Source organism: Bos indicus, chromosome 27 (assembly GCF_029378745.1).
Source record: "Bos indicus isolate NIAB-ARS_2022 breed Sahiwal x Tharparkar chromosome 27, NIAB-ARS_B.indTharparkar_mat_pri_1.0, whole genome shotgun sequence".
Lineage (NCBI taxonomy): Eukaryota > Metazoa > Chordata > Mammalia > Artiodactyla > Bovidae > Bos > Bos indicus.
In genome coordinates, this window is record NC_091786.1 from 33,889,925 (window position 1) to 33,906,209 (window position 16,285).

The following is a 16,285-nucleotide window of genomic DNA, read 5'->3' on the forward strand; positions in this document are numbered from 1 at the left end:
ACAAATTAAAATAAATAAATGAAATGAAAATATGGAGAAAAGGTAGAGTGATTGAAGGAAAAGACTAACAAATCCATTAAATCATTACCCTCCAGGAACTGTGATCTTGGGGGCAGAGAGGGGAAGAGGGGGTCAAGGCAAGGACATTAGGTACTTAGGAGGAACAACCAGTCTAGAAGATCCAGTTTGCTTGTTCCTGAGGCTGGCCTCTACAGGTTAAAAACTGCTAAAAACTTCACCAGACAATCACATCTCCACGCACTGGGTCCTGTCTGACCTCATCTCTTGACGTACATACAGAAAAGACAGCCATCTTCATCTGTCATTTTGACCTCAGATCTTGCTAAATGATTGTTTATAAGCTTACTGCCCGGTCGGAGACTTCTGAGATTTGAGGTTCCTTGGCTGGCAATAGTTTTCAGTACAAATCTGTAAAAAAAAAAATCTGAGTTTTATCGATTTCCATGGCGGTGGGGGGTGGGAGGCATCTGTTCACATGAAGACTGCTGCTCCGGGAGCACTTTCAAGACCATTTTCTCCTCCTAACAAAGTGAAGTTAAGGGCAGACTTCCCTCCATCTTATGCTGCTTCGATGCCTAAGGTGCCTGTTCTTTTGCTCTTTCTTGGCAATTCTTTTGCTTCTGCTTAGTGACTAGAACTGTATTTGCTGACTGTCAAGCCACTGCTTTCATTGGCGGTGGCGCCCCCATTCAGAGCATCCGTATTACCTCATGACTTATGGCACAGTGCACACTTTGAAAGCTAAGAACTGGAAAGTTTCTCTTTTGGCATGTTTCCCCCAGTCGCCTAGGCAATTTCCACATGCAACACTTTCCGTCCTCATTGAGAGCAGAGTTGAGAGGGCTTGAAATAAAAGACCTTGCAGGTTTACAGGATTGAGTACGGGGGGTGGGGAAGCCATCTCCACTGGATGCCAGGATGACTGGTCAGTTCAAACACTTTGGTCTGAAGCCCCAGCCAATGCAGAGGAATTCAGGGCCTCATTTCTCATGATTAAGGGTAGCCTTCAGAGCCGATTTTTTTTCCCTGGGCTGACATTTAGCCCAGTTATAAAACCAAGCAACGAGACAGTCAGCTTTTGTAATGGCCAGGCTACTGAAAAGAGATTGCTGGGAGAGAGTCTCGAATTATCACTGGGAAGGGGGACTCTGTAGCCAGGCTGCAGGGTGAAATCCAGGCACTGGGACTTCACAGCAGCCACAGATAGTCCTCGGAGAGGCATGCAGACACAGGAGAGCCGGGTCAACTTGGGAATCAATATGGGTCAAATTTGGAAGTGCTCAGAGCTCCGGTCAAGCTGAGAGTGGCCAGGTTGCATATGAAGCAGCCCTTGCTTCACCTGAGAAGGCCAAGAAGCAACAAGGAAAAGACAGGAAAGCTCACTGGACCTCCGGGGGATGCTTAGGGTGTTATCTCAGGCTCTCCCTTGGGTGAACCACACACATCTCTTCCTCTGCATCCCAGAGGCTACCTTAGGGTGAGAAGGACGAGGAGGCCCATTTTTATCCATGAGACACCAGACTCTACCCAAAGGGACCGTTTAAGCTACTGAAGCTTTAAATGAAGTTGGACCTTTAGTTCCTTTCCCCTTCTAATCAGCGGGTGAAGAGGGCTCAGGGAAGACCGGCAGAGTTCTAGACAAAATAAACGAAGTGCATCTTCTCTGCACAGCCCTGCTGCAATGTGGACCGACCCTGCCCTCTTGCTATGGGAAAAGCAGGGCCTGGCCCCCTGCTCCTCAGCCCACATGGTTCCTTCACCTCCAGGCAAACAGGACCCTCCGGGCCTTTGGTCCTCCTCAGGTCCTCCCTGTCGATGACAAGCTGCAATTTCCCTCTGTCCAGCCCGAAGGTTTGGGCTTCTGGGCTCCTCTCTCCCTGGCTTGTGTTTGCAAGTTTCGCACACATCGGGCATTCGGTTATTTTCGCTCTGCAGGTTCTCTTCCCAAATCTCATCCCTTGAGGAGGAATTGTCCTTTGTTCTCTTCCAAGGTTCCCAGGGGAAGGACCAGACCTAAGATGCATCCTGGCCCCAAGGCCATGAATGCGATGCAGAAAGAGATCCTTGAGAAGGATCTCAAAGCTACATGCAAAGGGACGAAATGCAGGCTCCTTAGGACATCTTATATAGATACAGTGTATCTAGGATTAAGTCAACAGGAAATCTTCGAAAAAAGAAAAAAGGTCTATTATGTTTCTAAAGATGCCCTGGTACAGATGTTGCCCCCTCCTTAACCGCAGCCGCGCTCGCACCCCTCCCTGGCGCTCTTTTCTTCCCTTTCATTTGCCTATCTTTCTCCTAAGGGCCCATGATTAATAACAAAAATGAAGAATTGCCAACACTTACTGACCACTTACTATGTGCCCCAGCTCTGTGTTATGTGCTTATCATATGAAGCCACATCTGTTCTCTGTGGTTGAAGAAATACTGGGGATGGAAAAATAAGCGGAGGAAATTGCGGCCAGGGGTGTGGAGCGGTGGCCGGAAGACGCTGGGTTGGAATACAGACAAGACACAGGCTCCCCAAATCATGCTGGACGCAACTCCTTTCGAGCTAATTTCCAGACTTTCCTGTTCCTTTTGCTGCCAAAACCCTCCACTTCTGTGGCCACACTCGCGGCTCCGTCTCCTCTTCCCTTAACCGCTGACTCCCGCCCCCGCGATTCTATGGAAACGTGTCTTCAAGGTCACTGTGACTGTCTGCTGGCCAAACACAGTGTGTTTCCTCCCCCGTGGTCCTTGTCCTTTCTGACCTCACCGGCGATACTGGACGTAGTGAATGGTCTGCCTCCCAGGCAGGCCTCCTCACCTTCCTCCCTCTCTCTCCGGCCCACCTGCTCATTTGCTGCGTCCTGTGTCTCCACCACCACCCCCTCCACCCCCACACCCCCGTGTGTGGATTTTGCAGGGTCTCCTCCCCATCCCCTGTTTGCTGGTTGTAACCAGATGGTCTCTGTAGGGCTCCCAAACTTACCTCTCCAGCCCAGACTTTGCCCCACCATCCTCCACGCTCCACGGTTACCTCACCCTCTTGTTGTTCTGTTTAGTCGCTAAGTCATGTCTGACTCTTTTTGCAACCCCATGGACAGACTGTAGCCCAGGTGGCGCAGTGGTCAAGTATCCACTTGCAACACAGGAGCCACAGGAAACGCTGGTTCAGTCCCTGGGTCAGGAAGATGACCTGGAGACCCCCTGGAAATGGCAACCCACTCCAATATTCTTGCCTGGAGAACCTCACGGACTGAGGAGCCTGGTGGGCTACAGTCATGCTCAGTTGTGTCTGACTCTTTGCAACCCCATGGACTGTAGCCCACCAGGCTCCTCTGTCTTCAGGATTCTCCAGCCAAGAGTACTAGAGTAGGTTGTCATGCCCTCCTCCAGGGGCTCTTCCTGACCCACGGATTGAACAAGCGTCTCCTGCAGCTCTTGCATTGCAGGTGGATTCTTTACCACTGAGACCCCTGGGAAGTCTGTGCCACACCCTGTGTGTCCAAAAATAAATGTGTCTTCTTCCTTCAAATTTGCTTCTCCTTTAAATGCCCATCTCCAACCTGTGTCTACGGCAAAAACAACCCCAAAGCCTTGGAGTCATCTGCTCCTGCCCTCCTTGGTCTCTACACACCCAGGCTCTCAGTGCCTCCCACGTCAGACCTCCCCTCCACCTCCACTCTCTGTCTAGGTCAGACCCTTTCCACCTCACCCCTCCTCCTTACACTGGTCTTCTAGCTAATTTCAGAGCCTCCACCTCTCCAGGGCTCAGTATTTTCCTAAAACATCTCATTGGAAAGCATGAATTAACACCTTTAAAATCATCTTTGATCTGGAGATTCTATATCCAGAAATGTATCCTAAGGAAATTATTGAAGATGTGTGAAAACAAAGATTCATGAACAAGAATATTAAATGATAACCAGTTAAATGGACAAAGGAGGTGTGGGGGTTAGTGAATATGTTGCAGTGAGTCCATTGCTGGGGAACACAGTGTAGCCATTAAAAACCATGCTTCAAAAGAATGTTCAGCGATAACGGAGAAATGTTTATCCTACGTTGTTAAGTGAAAAACACAGGCTACAATCTGGATCGTACACCATGACCTCTGTCTCAACCCACTCTGCTGCTCATTACATTCCAGTAACATCCTTCTTTCAGTTCCGTTAAATTCTTTCCTTCCCCAGGGCATTTGCACATGTCAGGAAAACTGGGAAACACTTTGAAATGGTGTGCATGGGGTGGGGGCAATTACGGATGTCTTAACTAGTTTGCTCATCCTGGTTATCTATATCTTTCCTTTTTTCGGAGCTAGTTTACAAACCTATAAATTGTAGATAACTGTTCAGTTCAGTTCAGTTCAGTCACTCAGTCGTGTCGGACTCTTTGTGGCCCCATGAATCGCAGCACGCCAGGACTCCCTGTCCATCACCAACTCCTGGAGTTCACTCAAACTCATGTCCGTCGAGTCGGTGATGCCATCCAGCCATCTCATCCTCTGGCGTCCCCTTCTCCTCCTGCCCCCAATCCCTCCCAGCATCCGGGTCTTTTCCAATGAGTCAACTCTTCACATGAGGTGGCCAAAGTACTGGAGTTTCAGCTTTAGCATCATTCCTTCCAAAGAACACCCAGGACTGATCTCCTTTAGAATGGACTGGTTGATCTCCTTGCAGTCCAAGGGACACTCAAGAGTCTTTTCCAACATCACAGTTCAAAAGCATCAATTCTTCGTCACTCAGCTTTCTTCACAGTCAAACTCTCGCATCCATATGTGACCACAGGAAAAACCATAGCCTTGACTAGACGGACCTTTGTTGCCAAAGTAATGTCTCTGCTTTTGAATATGCTATCTGGGTTGGTCATAACTTTCCTTCCAAGGAGTAAGCGTCTTTTAATTTCATGGCTGCAGTCACCATCTGCAGTGATTTTGGAGCCCCCCAAAATAAAGTCTGACACTGTTTCCACTGTTTCCCCATTTATTTCCCATGAAGTGATGAGACCAGTAGATAACTGAGAATAATGCAAATGATTATTTTCCATATACCAGTGAATTCTGTCCAGGGGTTGTTGTTGTTCAGTGGCTAAGTCATGTCCAACTCTTTCTGACCCCATAGACCACAGCATGACAGGTTTTCCTGTCCTCCACCATCTCCCAGAGTTTGCTCAAGTTCATGTCCATTGAGTTGCTGATGCTATCCAAGGGAGAGACAGCTAATTTTCTTGTACCCAATTTGGCATCTGAATATTTGTATTTCATTTCAACATTCCCGATTGATAAGTGTGGTTCTTTGAAGTCTCCTTTGGGCCAGTTGTAATATCTTACTGGTTCTCTCATTACTTTATGAGTTAAATAAAATCTTTGATACACATTGATTGAATAGTTGTACAGAGTCATAATTTACCTTTTAAAAAAAATGTATCCTGTAATCTTGTTCCTCCCTTTCTTCACCTGTCTAAACCTTGCTCACGCCCAGGTCTCAGCTTAAATATCACATCCCTGGAGGGGCCTCCTGTGTTCTAGATGAAGTCCTCCATTACTCACTTTCTTATTTATTTCTTCCTTCATAGCACTTATTACAGTTTGTAATTATGTATTCTGCATGTTTATGAATCAAATTTATGAGTCAAATTATCTGTGATTTGCATTTTCTTCATTTTATTTGACAAATTTTCTATAATGAATATGTACATGTGTCCTAATATGTATGTATTTCCTAATGTTATCTTTAATCACTACTTTCAAAAGGAAAAAAAGGGAACCACAGTATGTCAATTGCCTCTTGCATGTCCAGTGAAACCTCCCTCCTCCAACTGCCCGGGCCACCCAGATTGCTCTCTTACTTACCCAGATTACTCTTGTTGCAATTATTTTCTGTTTCACACAATTACACTTACTGGAGCATTCAGGAACAGCATAATGAGCACCGTGTGTGTGTGTGTGTGTGTGTGTGTGTGTGTGTGTGTGTGTGTGTGTGTGTGATGAACCCCTATGAAGAGTAAGCTGTGCTTTCCACCCTGGGGGAGTTTATAACTTAATGGGTACTTTAGTACAGATTAAATGACAATGTGAGGTATTATTTAACAAAGTGCCAAAGCTCTACTACACAAATGTTCCGGCTGGAGCTGACTGAGGGCCAGAACGATCAGGTGGCCTTATGCCATCTCAGGTTTTCAGTTTGTTAGTTCTGTGGGTCGAACTAGGATGCAACCTCACAGAAGCCCCGACCATGGTTTGGCTTCTCTCATACCCACAGGACTGAACGTGGCCCCAGCACACGGCAGAGGCTCTTATGGATTCACTAATTCCCCGTGATGACTGGTGAGGTCCAGTCTTTGCACTTTACTCATCTGAGAAATGGGAGTTATGCTAAAGAGGCCCTCCCCACCCCTGCAGCATCTGCATCCATGTTTACCCTATCAACCTCCAAGTTATTGAAAAGTTAGGTATTCATGATTGCCCAGCTCCCACTGGGACTCTTATAGGAAAGGTGGGGAATCACACAAGGGCTAATGTAATTGATATGTCTGAGTGTGGGCAGAAGGTTCTGAGACCTCTGCCTTGGGGTCCTCCCTTGGCAGTGGCAGGGAGGGCAGCGGTCGTGACTGCTTCCTGTAAGTGGTCCTGTAGCCCGGGGCCCAGGCAGCAGCAGTATTTCCAGAAAGATGAGAAGCTTTGCTTAACCAGAAGCTGGAGACCAATCACCTTCCCAGGCCAGGATCCCTAACAGTTCCATATAGTCAGTAGGGTGTCAACTCTTGGACAACAACTTGCTTAAGACGCCAGTTCAGGAACCCTGGGGTCAGACTCTGCCATCCTCCCGTTGTTCGACATCCTGCCTGATATGAGTCTTCTCGGGGCCTCCTTGAAAATTGTCCCCCCCATCCACAGTCGCACCTTTGTATGGTGGCACAGCCTGAGCTACTTCCATGTTTGGATTTGTATAATGATCTGTGGGAAAATGAATGAATCAAAGGAATTTTGACTGGAGAGGGAGTTACTTTTTCATCACAGCGCTCTCTAAACGTTGGGTACCATGCGTCTTCCAGGTAGCCTTAGAAACTGGCCTTAGAATATGGTTCTTGGCCTTCTGATCTCAAAGTAGTTTAATACTGCCCCATCACTTTGCCAACAAAGGTCCGCAGAGTCAAAGCTGTGGGTTTTGCCATAGGCATGTACGGATGTGACAGTTGGACCATAGAGAAGGCTGAGCACCAAAGAACTGATGCTTTTGAATTGTGGTGCTAGAGAAGACTCTTTAGAGTCCCTTGGACTGCAAGGAGATCAAACCAGTCCATCCTAAAGGAAATCAGTCCTGAATATTCTCTGGAAGGCCTGATGATGAAGCTGAAGCTCCAATACTTTGGTCACCTGATGTGAAGAACCAATTCATTGGAAAAGACCCTGATGCTGGGAAAGATTGAAGGCAGGAGGGGAAGGGGACGACAGAGGATGAGATGGTTGGATGGCATCACCGACTCAATGGACATAAGCAAACTCCTGGAGACAGTGAAGGACAGGGAAGCCTAGCATGCTGCAGCCCAAGGGGTTGGACACAACTTAGTGACGGTACTGAACTGATATCCCTTTTTAGAAAAATCTCTGTCTGCATAACCTGGGGTCTCATTTCACGAGGAACCATGTATCTCTTCGTCTCTCTTTTTCTCTATCACTTTCGGGAGGCATCCAACTGACAGCAAAGAAGTCATTATACCATCCCCCTAGTTCTGTGATGCTGTTTTCAGGAAAGGCTCCCAGGCTGGATGAATCAGGGTCTAAACCAGCGTGGCCATGATTCTGGAGCAGCACCATGGGGTCAGGGCACTGGTGCTGGGTGGTGACTGGGAGGGGCAGCCAGGGTCCCAAGTTGTGGACTCCGGGGCACCGTGGGGATCCCAGGGCCCGCCGGCCTGGAGAGCATCGTGGGCTGTCTCCTGCTGGATGGGAAATTCTAGCAGCCAGAGGTGGGGCAGGAACACCAGAAGGACTGTACCCCCTGCTCACAGTGTGGCCTTTTATCCCCCTCCAGGGAAGGATGAAAAACCGCCCTGCAAGTCCTGCAGCCTGGCTGTGATGATCTGCGTGGCAGGCATGTGGGGCACATTGTTCTGCCTCTCCGGGAAGATCTTTGGCGCTCTCGGCCCTGGCTGGCTCCCAGCAGGCCTCCCTGCAGCTCTGCTCCGAGGCCTGGATGCCTGGCCTGATTAATACAGTTCAGCTTTCCCCAAAGGTGCCTGGGGCTGGGGGAGCGGAGCTGGGGGGGCAGGAGGCAAGTCGTTCTAACAGCCTAATTGAACGATCACTTTTATTTCTCCTCTGCTGTTGACTTCCTGTTTACCGCTCCTTCCCCAAGCTGTTTGCAGCCCCACGATGTTTTAAGATTCTCTTCATTCAGGGAAAGCCAAGAGACAAAACTGCAGTCTGCCTGAGAAAACAAAAGAAACCCGGGCTCAGAGGAACCGTCTGACTCCCCGTTGCGGGGGTGGCTGCCTACCACTCTGCCCTGCGATGTGATGATTGCAGTCATTAAGCCTGTCTGGTGGTGGGAGGCTGAGTGAAGAAAAACAACAATAAAAGAGAGAGAAATGAGTCCCGGGGACTGAGAACTGTGCAGGCAGAGGAAAAAAAAAAAAAATCCCCTGCACTCCTTTTAGAGTTCATAGCCAGAAGGATAAACACCACTTAATTTGCAAAAGATTGCCATTTGGAGATGATAAAAAAAACTAAATGTGGCTGGAAGAAACACTTACATGGAAATCACCAGATCCTGTGCTGAGAACGTGTGTGAATTTCTCAGCGGTCTCTGTTTGCAGCTGGACTCCAGGGCAGTTTGGGTTCTTGGTTTTTACAAACAGTGTGGCGGACTCGGGTGAGAGGGTGATTCGGCCCCCACCCTTCCTGGAGTCATTTATTGATGTCCTGTAGACGTTTTCAATCGTCACAACTCCTGTGTGTGTGTATTTTAAATTGTCACAACTCTGTGAGTGTGTGTGTGTGTGTGTGTGTGTGTGTGTGTGTGTGTGTGTGTGTGTGTAGCAGGGATTGGGTTGTGACCACTGGGCAGGTTCCATCCCTGGTCAGGGAACTAGATCCTGCTTGCTGCAAGTAAAGATCCCGTATGCCACAATGAAGCTCGAATAGCCCCGTGTGCTGCAACTAAGACCAGTCTTAGTTTCATTTAAGCACAGTCAAATGAAGAAATATTTTAAAATAATAATAATGAAGTCTAGGTGAAGATATGGGCACCCATCGCCACCGTCCACGGACCAAATGGGTCAGAGGTCCATGTGTGGACCGCCACTGCCCTCTAGGGGAAGAAATGCATGGAGCTGCCCACTGTGAGGACGGTTTCCAGGCAATGGGGTAAAACCTCAGGAAGCCCCTTACTCACTTTAATGGCATCGGGTGTGTGCATGCATGCTAAGTCGCTTCAGCCATGTCTGACTCTGCAACCCCACAGACTATAGCCCCCCGGGCTCCTGTGTCCATGGGGACTCTCCAGGCAAGAAGACGGGACTGGGTAGCCATTCCTCCTCCAGGGGATCTTCCCGACCCAGGGACAGAGCCCGTGTCTCCCGTGGCTCCTGCATTGCAGGCCGATTCTTTCCCGCTGAGCCTCCGGGGAAGCCCAATGGCATCCGGTAAAGAACCCCAATTTTTAAAATTTATTATTTATTCACTTTTGACCGTACTCTGTTGCTGCATGGGCTTTTCCCCAGCTGCAGCGAGTGGGGACTACTTTTGGTTGAAGGAAGGTCTGCGGGCTTCTCATTGCGGTGGCTTCTCTTATTGTAGAGCATGGACTCCAGAATATAGAGGCTTCAGTAGCAGAGCACAGGCTCAATAGTTGTGATGGACTGGTGCTTGTGCGATCTTCCTGGACCAGGGATCGAACTCATGTCTCCTGCATTGACAGGCGTATTCTTTATCACTGAGTCACCAGGGAAGCCCCCCAAACCCTAATTTTATGGTTAGGAGACTGGTTTCAGGCTCTATCACTTGCTCAGACTGACAAACCTCCTAACCTCTCTTAGCCCCAGTCATGCCCTTTGTACCTAGTCGGTTCCAGGCATCTCACAGAAGCTTGGATGAGCCGGTACTGTGGAGGCAAGAACATAGCACATAAATAAGCATACACTGTATGGTAACTCTAGGATTATAAGGTCGTGCGTGCCTGCTAAGTCGCTTCAGTTGTGTCCAACTCTTCGTGACCCCATGGACTGTAGCCTGCCAGGTTCCTCCATCCATGGGATTCTCCAGGCAGGAACACTGGAGTGGGTTGCCATGTCCTCCTCCAGGGGATCTTCCCGGCCCAGGACTGAATCTGAGTCTCATGTCTCCTGCATTGGCAGGCGGGTTCTTTACCACTGGCACCACCTGGGAAGCCCACAAAAAGCAAAAGTGAAAGTGTTAGGTGCTCTCTGTGACCCCATAGGTTTGTAAGCAGCCAGGTCCCCCATCCATGAAAATCTCCAGGCAAGAATAAAGGAGTGGGCAGCATTCCCTTCTCCAGGGGGTCTTTCCCACCCAGAGATCGAACTTGGGTCTCCCGCATTGCAGGCAGATTCTTTACCATCTAAGGTCAGAGATGCTCAGTTATTAACAGTAGTTACTGAAGGCCTGTCACGTACCACGCTCTCTTGTAAAAGCTGAAAATGCAAAGTAGACATGACTAAGTCCACGGTTGGGGGAGACGAATAATAAACTATCAATAAATAAGGTAAAATTGTTCTACCAGCTGGTGTCCATGGCCTCGGGGAAATGCATTTAGGATGATGGCATAGAGGAAGACTGGGGTTGGGAGGTGGGCCCTGCTTCAGTTAATCCAGGTGGTCAAGAAAGGGACAGAGAAGAAAGTGCCCTAATGAACAGAACTACCCTTGGACCAAGGCACGTGGCAGTCTCTGGGCCCTGCGTGAAGAGGACTCTGAGCATCCTCACGACTTTACTGTTTGGACGCCAGGGAAATGCTTTTCCACTCTGCTGTCATGAGAGGCGGGGGCCACTTAGGAGAGGAAAGAACAATGAACTAATGAGCTAATTGGTTACACTCTTCTCAGATGGCATCAGTGCAAAGAATACTGCCTAAAGAATTGTTTCCCAGAATTCCTAACATCCATTTTTTTTTTTTTGGTTTTTCTTTGTGTTCTGGAGATGCCCATGGTGCAATGTTAATAATTCATTTTCTCTTAAAGTTGTATGTAGGTTGGTCTAAAGGTTAGATGCCTGATGCATACCAATTATTTTCCTGGACAACGACATGGACATGCAAGACTTATCAAAGAAGAATTTAAAAAATTAAGAATATTTAAGGCCTCCTTGGTGGCTCAGTGCTAAAGAATCCACCGGCCAACGCAGGAGGCACAGTTTCGATCCCTGGTCCAGGAAGATCCTATATACCTCGGAGCAAGTAAGCCCATGCACCACAGCTACTGAGCCTGTGCTCTTGAGCCCATGTTCCACAACATGAGAAGCTCGTGCACTTTAACAAAGAGTAGCCCCGACTCATCACAACTGGAGAAAAGCCCTCACAGCAAAAAGACTCAGCAAAATAAGTGACGAACGTTTTTAAAAAATTAATACAACTTTGGTAAATACTCCTCCAAAGTTCTTCAGCTTTATTTAAATAATTCTAAGTTAAAATGGTTATACCTGCCAACTATAATATGTATTTATGTCATCTTAAATAATTTTGAATGTTTGAGGAAAATAACTTCTTGAAAGCATGAGAACATTTTAACTTTTCATTGTGTACACTTAACTTTCAGTTACATTTTTAATGACAATATATTCAGATTTTGTACCTCTGAGGACAATAGCATTTAAAGTCTTTTAGATCATTCATCTCAATAGAATACAAATTATTCAAAGATGATTTTATTAGTGATTTCACTTTAAAGCAAAACAATGAATTTCTGTGAAGTAAACATATAAGTTATGAATAATGTATGTCTCTGTCGCTCATTCTAATGCCACCCGCCAACCCACAGACTCCTCAAATATGCACAGTAATAATTAGATTCAATTTTGTTTTGTATTTTACTAACACACAGTCATAAAAACCATAAGTTTCTGTATATTTTTCCATTTTGCCATTAGAAAGGCATTTGTCACGGTAAGAGGACAGAGCATACCTTATGTTAGAGTTTCCGTGGTGTGTGGGGGCCTCCATTTGTAGTCTCTTCCTGGGCCTCTGGAATGTTAGACGTGAGCCTGTGGGCAAGGAGGCAGTAACACAGTCAAAGGTCCTGTTTCAGCAAAGCGTTTGGTGTATTGGTGCGGCCCAGCCTCGGTAGTTGAGGTTGGAAGCGTGGGCCGGGCCTTGTGACGTGGTGAGGGGTTTAGATCTCCCTATCCTGAGAAACCAGGGGAGGGTGTTAGGCTGGAGAAGATGGTTCTGGCTGCTGTGCAGACAATGACATCTGGGGAACCAGAGGAGAGGTGGAGACCTGACTGTCAAGCTGCTGCATTAGTCCCAGCAAACGAGAGTGCCTTTGACTTGGGTGTCAGGAATGGAGGTGATGAGCTGGTCATTTGAAGGAATTCAAATACAGAATAACTGATGGATTGAGTGTTGGGGTAGGGAAAGAGGGACTATTTCTAGGGCTTTGGTTTGAGCAACCGGTGTATAGTGGAGGGAACCTACAAAGCAGAATGAGAACGTGGAAAAGACCTTGTACAGTGAGTCCCCTACACACGAACTCTCAAGTTTCAAACTTTCAAAGATCTGAATGCGTGTTCCATCAATGTCAGGCCTGAGTGACACTGCAGCTCGTCCTTTGGCTCCTGTTGTTGACAGTCCTTCAGCTCCACCATCTCCTACCTCCCCTCCCTTCTCCAGTCAGTCAGTAACTCTTCTTGCCTGTTCACTCAATGCCAGCCCCCAGATGCCAGCTGTTGTACTGTACTTTTATTAACTTTTTTTTGCTGTATTGTACTAAGTTTTAAAAGTATGCTGTACTTTTTAAGGTACTGTAACGTGAGAGCTGGACTGTGAAGAAAGCTGAGTGCTGAAGAATTGATGCTTTTGAACTGTGGTGTTGGAGAAGACTCTTGAGAGTCCGCTGGACTGCAAGGAGATCCAACCAGTCCATTCAGATCAGCCCTGGGTGTTCATTGGAAGGACTGATGCTAAAGCTGAAACTCCAGTACTTTGGCCACCTCATGCGAAGAGTTGACTCATTGGAAAAGACTCTGATGCTGGGAGGGATTGAGGGCAGGAGGAGAAGGAGACAACAGAGGATGAGATGGCTGGATGGCATCACCGACTTGATGGATGTGAGTCTGAGTGAACTCCGGGAGTTGGTGATGGACAGGGAGGCCTGGCGTGCTGCGATTCATGGGGTTGCAAAGAGTCGGACACGACTGAGCAACTAAACTGAACTGAACTGAATGTTAGATTTAAAATGCTTGTTTTTCGTGTTTGTCTTTACATATTATTTGTGCTAAAAGTATTATAAACCTATTGTTAAACAGTGCTATACAGCCAATTGTGTTAGTTGGGTGCCTAGGCTAACTTCATTGAACTCATGAACAAATGTCACTTACCAATATACCTGTAGGATGGAACTGGTTCACGTGTAGAAGACTTACTGTGTTTGGAAGAAAAGTCCTGCTTAGGTAGAAGTGCTTATGCTACAGGAGAAATCAAGAGGCTAGAGGACATTTTAGTATTGTAATTTCTGTTCCTATCAACAGCCTTGCAAGTCTCACTGGGGTTTGTGACCCAGGTACCAATTGGAGCCTGACCATCCCTGCCAGATTTTGACAGGATAACTGAACAATTGGGCTTCTCTGGTAGCTCAGCTGGTAAAGAATCCGCCTGTAATGCAGGAGACCCCAGTTTGATTCCTGGGGCAGGAAGATCCCCTGGAGAAGGGATAGGCTATCCACTCCAGTATTCATGGGCTTCCCTGGTGACTCAGACAGTAAAGAGTTCACCTGCAAATGTGGGAGACCTGGGTTTGATCCCTGGGTTGGGAAGATCCCCTGGAGGAGGGCATGGCAACCCACTCCAGTATTCTTGCCTGGAAAATCCCCATGGACAGAGGAGCCTGGTGGGCTACAATCCATTGTCCCGCAAAGAGTCAGACACGACTGAGTGGCTAAGCACAGCACATCTGAACTATTAGCCACTGAACTCCTTCCCAACTTTGAAATTCTATGATTTTAAGGTGACAAGGTAGGACCTCAAAGTATTTAAATTTGAAGAGGAGACTTTTTGAAGACAGAAGAGGAGTCAGTCTGTAAACGTGGAGATGTGTGTGTGCCAGACTTTACACCAAAGGGCGTGCACATTCACGCAGACGTACTACAGTTAGAACTAGAAGACTAGATTAGGTGTCACCGTGTGCTCTTCTATGAGCCCACAGCGCTATGCACTCAAAACAAAGCCACAGACCCCCAGGACGAGGGAGGAGGAACCTTAGGGCACAGCTGCTCTGTTAGTTGTCCTGATAAAGAAAGTGGGGCTAAGCTGCCACTTGATGGTGGATGGTACTGTTACTGAAAGTGAGATCTGGCTCAAAATCCAATAAAGAGGCCATGTTGGTGGACCGTTGGCCTTATTTTGGATGCCAGCAACTGAGGTGGGGGCCGGGGGAGGGCGGATGACTGTCCAAAGGCTGACTCCACCCCCTGGGCGGGGCAAGAGGTTTTACAGAGAAAGGGAGGGGGCTCCACGCAGCAACAGCAGTCAGCTCTGACAGTAATCTTGAAATTGGTCATCAGTGGTCTGACCAGCATCATCTTTTGATTGTTTTAAGTACAGTTAATCTTCAGTTCCAGGGTTGGTTTGTTTCCATTTCTTTGAGGCCAGTTCTTGGAATTGTGCAAGATGGAGCAGCTTATGTCATGCCTATAGTCTGGTCACCACGTAGTTAACTTTTCCACCTGGTGGGGTTTCAGTATCTATGAGACAGCTCACAGGATATGGCTCGAATAAGATCTATAGCCCTTGGGAAGGAACTAAAGGTCCTTGACTATGCGTAATGACTGCATTATTTGGTTTCCTCTGACTATTTCCTTTGTTTCTGTATTTAAGCATTTTGATTAAACTTATTCTTCAGCTAAAGTTTTTCCATAGACAAAAAGCAGGCAGAGGACATGGGAGGCTGCTGTGTTTTGATAGGATCACACAGGTGGCTGGTGGTGGATGTCAGCCCTGAGCCCAGAAGCTGGGACTTCCAGCCCAGCCTGCTTCCCACAAGTAGTCTCTCTTCCTGGGGTGAAGCAAGGGGCTGTGCAGGGCCAGGACCTGACTTCAAAATAGGTCTCAGATTTCTTGCAGTGACAGCACATTCAGGCCATTTTCAGCTCTGTAGAACCTTATCATAAATCCCGAGAGCTCAGAGTTCTTTCATAAATATAGCAGCATCATTCCCACTGCCATTCATTCAATCGACCATTCAATGGAACATTTATATGAGTGGCAAGCTCAGTGGTACTCAGGACACAAAAAAGAACACAGCGTGTCCTCAAGGCGCTGCCCGCGTCTGTGTGTGATGGGGAGGGTGGGGATGGGGGACACACTGGCATCGAAGATTCCAATGCAGTGCGTTCGGTTGGGAACCGTGGTGGCAGCGTGCCCAGGGTCCCCGGGGATGGCGCAAGACTGGCAGCAGACACTGAGCCCTGGGCTGCAGTCAGGGGCTACTGAGAGTTACACGCAATCAGTTGCTCAGTCATGTCCAGCTATTTGCAACCCCATGGACTGTAGTTCATCAGGTTCCTCTGTCCATGTAATTCTCTAGGCAAGAATACTGGAGTGGGTTGCCAGTTCCTTCTCCGAGTTAAACAGGAGAGAAGGGAAAAGTGTTGAAGGCGGTTTTAGGAAAAGGGAACAGAGCGCGCAAAGCCAAAGAAGGAAGGCAGAACCTGACACATTTGAAAAATTTCCTGTACTTGATACCACGGAGCACCGGGGGCAGAGCCGGGAGGCGGGGCGAGGGGGGGGGGGGGGCGGGACATGGGACGCGGAGTGGGCGGGGCCAGGGACTGTCACTTGTAGACTGGTGCTTCAATCCGAAGCTGGTGAGATTCCCAGGCCTTCAGGCTATTTGCTCCAGGGTCAAGAAATGCCTCCTCCTCCGGGGGGAGGCGGGGGCGGGGAGGGGTGTGGGGCGGGGATGCTTAATCAGTGGAAATCTTCGGAGCGAGTATCAAGAATAAGCACAGGCTCAGCAGAAGACCAGGAGCCTAGTCATCACAAGGTACCTAGCATGTCAGTACGTGCTTACTGTATCTTCGTCATATGAACGAACGATGTGAATGCATCCG